Source organism: Pinus tabuliformis, chromosome X (genome assembly GCF_031772625.1).
Source record: "Pinus tabuliformis cultivar Carrire ecotype Pingquan chromosome X, CPIR1, whole genome shotgun sequence".
Lineage (NCBI taxonomy): Eukaryota > Viridiplantae > Streptophyta > Pinopsida > Pinales > Pinaceae > Pinus > Pinus tabuliformis.
Genome location: NC_142308.1, coordinates 414,278,612 through 414,283,068, shown reverse-complemented (window position 1 = coordinate 414,283,068; position 4,457 = coordinate 414,278,612).

Here is a 4,457-nt window from a genome sequence, read left to right as displayed (position 1 = left end):
TAAAAGAAATGACATGACATGGGAGGGTGTCATGAGGAGATGAAATGGTGGGTTGCTAGTGAAAGGGCGACGACTGTCAAGAAACAGGATATAAACCAGAAAGAATAGTTTTGAAGGGGGAGGGAGAACGAAGGAAGGGGATACTAAATAAGGACGAATCTTTGCAGACTTGAGTTACCAACAGAAGGAGAGCTGGTTGTTCTGAGGTTGATGGGCATGGGGGAATAGTCTGCTTCAACTGAGAAGCTTACTGGACTGAGTAGCGAGGTTCTGCTCAGTTTGCCTGGGTGGTTTCAGTCTTTTGGTAAACAAGAGCGAACTGGAGAAGTCCTAAAACATCTTCATCCATAGCAGACATCTGTAGTAGACCAAGTAAGTACTTATCATCGAATCAATCAATTAGTTATATAATGTTTTGTATAAATTTAGAACATAATTTTTTTTTAAGGTTTCATACTCTGTTCAGGATAGATAGCTCTATAAAACTCCTTTACAATATTTACAGTTCAGTCAATCTTTATAGTTTCAGAAATGGTTCTTTAAATTAGTTCAGTCCTTATATCTGGTAGCAGATAAAATATCGAAAAGCGCCCATTTCATTCCCATAAGAGATACTTATGAAGTTGCTAACGTAGCTCGAGTATTCATAAATGAAATTATCAGATTTCATGGAGTACCTAAGAAGATTATATCAGATAGAGATTCACGATTTACTTCAAGATTCTGGACTTGCATGCAGTTAGCCTTAGGAACTCAATTAAATTTAAGCACAGCTTATCATCCTGAAACTGATGGGAAAACAGAAAGGGTAAATCAAGTACTTGAAGATATGTTGAGGATGTATGTTATGGATAAGCAATCACACTAGGAAAATTACTTATCCTTAGTTGAATTTGCATACAATAACAATTACCACAGTTCAATTGGAATGCCTCCATTTGAAGAATTATATGGCAGACCTTGAAGAACACCATTAAGTTGGGACAGGTTAAAAGATCAAGTGATAATAGGACCAGAATTAATTCAAGAAATGGAAGAGTAGGTAAAACAAATTAGACAGCGGTTAACGAATTATAGGATAGACAAAAGAGTTATGCTAATGCTCACAGAACTTATAGGAAGTATGAAGTAGGGGATCAAGTTTTCATCCTTATCAAACCAAATAAAAGTACTATCCAATTCGGAAAAGGGAAAAAATTATCACCCCGATTTATTGGACCATTTAAAGTCAGGGAAAGAGTTGGACCTGTTGCCTATCGTCTTGCACTACCACCTCACTTGCATAAAGTTCATAATGTATTTCATGTATCTGTATTAAGGCATTACATAGCTGACTGATCTCATAACCTTCAATGGAAGGAACTGCAGGTATCGGACGAAGGAACCATATCGGTCAAACCATTACTTATACTGGAACGTAGAGTTCGACAACTCAGAAATCATCTAGTAGAAATCATCTAGTGAAACTTTATGACATAATATTTGTTTAATTCCGCTAGTACATGGATACCAAGACGGAACATGTTATTGATCTTACTAAATTATAGTTATCAAAGTAAAGTTTAAATATTTGAGTAATTTTGCTTCTGATGGAATTAAGATATTATAATTTTGTTTCATTTATGCATATCAATATGATTGATGAGATAGAAATCAAAGAATGATTACATTTTAATATGAAAGTTAATGACATGAATAGAATATGGCAAAGTATGTTACACTGTAGTTGACATATGTAAATTATACATAAGCTTTTTGTTTTTGAATATGTTAATGCACATTTTATAAATGCATGGACAAGTGTTTATGATTACAGATAATATCAGTTACCAAAATGACCGCGTGATGACATAAACCTTAGAACAATTAAGGATCAAAGAGATTTCATGATAAGGTATTAACCCTAATTCTACTGGGAGGGGTGGAGTTGTTTCCCACCGTTTATCATCCAAACCCTGGAGTCATGGGAGAACTGTGCGAATCATGCTCCCCTAGACGTGTGATGATGACTGCCGGATGCCTACTGGGAATCAGGTCGGTAAAGCCAACGTTGTCATCCTTAGAGTCTATGAATGGTTAGGTCAGTATAACTGACACCATGGCATACTCCAGTAGAGGATGGATAGGATGGGGCAGAAGAGATTAGGAAGGATAGGATGATTTTACAATAGCTTGGGGACTTGATTAAAGTAAGACATGTTCATTAAAGTTTTAAACTTAGAGATATTCAAAACACCAATTTTATAGTATCTTCACATTAGATAATGATTTAACCTCGATACACAATTCTAAGAAGAATGTACTAATTACTATCATAAGTATTCATATAACATAAAAGCTCTAACTTCGGGATGAAGTTTTCAGAAGGGGGAGTGTATGTAGCGACCTATCTATAATATAGAGAACACAAGAATAATAGCAGGCATACGATGCATGCATATGATAGCTACATATGCATGTGTCGCATGCACCGCACTAGTATTTATATACTAAATTAACTATAAGTATTAAATATCATGATTTTTCTTCAAATAGAAGTTATATTCACCCATCAATACCCATATTGCTTAAATACGTCATGATTAATGGGTAAATACTAAATTTAAAATGTATAACGTAAAAATAATTATAAAAGATAAATGTTAAAAATTAAGCTAAATCCTAAAAGATGGTTATATAATTATACATTTTAGATTAATATTAATAAAATGATTAGAGAAAAATATAAATAATAAATAAACTAAGGGTAAGGTTCCTAGTATAATCCTAGGACCTTTATATTAAAAGAAATTAAAAAAAAAGAGAGAATATTAACTTAAATTCATAGTACCTTTATATTAAAAGAAATGACGTGACATGGGAGGGTGTCACGAGGAGATGAAACGGTGGGTTGCTGGTGAAAGGGCGGCGACTGTCAAGAAATAGGATATAAACCAGAAAGAACAGTTTTGAAGGGGGAGGGAGAACGAAGGAAGGGGATACTAAAGAAGGACGGATCTTTGCAGACTTGAGTTACCAACAGAAGGAGAGTTGGTTTTTCTGAGGTTTCTGGGCACGGGGGAATAGTCTGCTTCAACTAAAAAGCTTACTGGACATAGTAGCGAGGTTCTGCTCAGTTTGGCTAGGTGGTTTTGGTCTTTTGGTAAATGGGAGCGAACTGGAGAAGTCTTGAAACATCTTCATCCACAGCAGACATCCGTAGCAGACCAAGTAAGTACTTATAATCGAATTAATCAATTAGTTATATAAAGTTTTGTATAAATTTAGAACAGAATTTTTTTAAGGTTTCATACTCTGTTCAGGATAGATAGCTCTATAAAACTCCTTTACAATATTTACAGTTTAGTCAATCTTTATAGTTTTAGAAATGGTTCTCTAAATTAGTTCAGTCCTTACCTCTGATACCAGATGTAAGGACTAAACTAATTTAAAGAACCATTTGTGAAACTATAAAGATTGACTGAACTGTAAATGTTGTAAAGGAGTTTATAGAGCTATCTCTCCTAAACAGAGTATGAAACCTTGAAAAAAATTTATGTTTTAAATTTATACAAAACTTTATATAACTAATTTATTGATTCGATGATAAGTACTTACTTGGTCTTGTGCAGATGTCTGCTGCAGATGAAGATGTTTCTGGACTTCTCCAGTTCTATCCCGTTTACCAAAAGACTGAAACCACCCAGCTAAACTGAGAAGAACCTTGCTACTCAGTCCAGTAAGCTTCTCAATTGAAGCATATTGTTCCCCCGTGCCCAGAAACCTCAGAACAACCAGCTCTCCTTCTATTGGTAACTCAAGTCTGCAAAGATCTGTCCTTCTTCAGTATCCCCTTCCTTCGTTCTCCCTCCCCCTTCAAAATTGTTCTTTCTTGACGATCGCCGCCCTTTCACCAGCAACCCACTGTTTCATCTCCTCATGACACCCTCCCATGTCACGTCATTTCTTTTAATATAAAGGTACTATGAATTTAAGTTTAATATTCTCTCTTTTTTTTTTTTTTTTAAATAAAGGTCCTAGGATTATACTAGGAACCTTACCCTTAGTTTATTTATTATTTATATTTTTCTCTAATCATTTTATTAGCTTATTAATATAATTTATTAATAATCTAAAATGTATAATTATATAACCATCTTTTAGGATTTAGCTTAATTTTTAACATTTATCTTTTATAATTATTTTTACGTTATACATTTTAAATTTAGTATTTACCCATTAATCATGATGTATTTAAGCAATATGGGTGTTGATGGGTGAATATAACTTCTATTTGAAAGTGTCATGATATTTAATACTTATAGTTAATTTAGTATATAAATACTAGTGCGGTGCATGCGACACATGCATATGTAGCTATCATATGCATACATCGTATGCCTGCTATTATTCTTGTGTTCTCTGTATTATAGATAGGTTGTTACATACACTCCCCCTTCTGAAAACTTCGTCCCGAA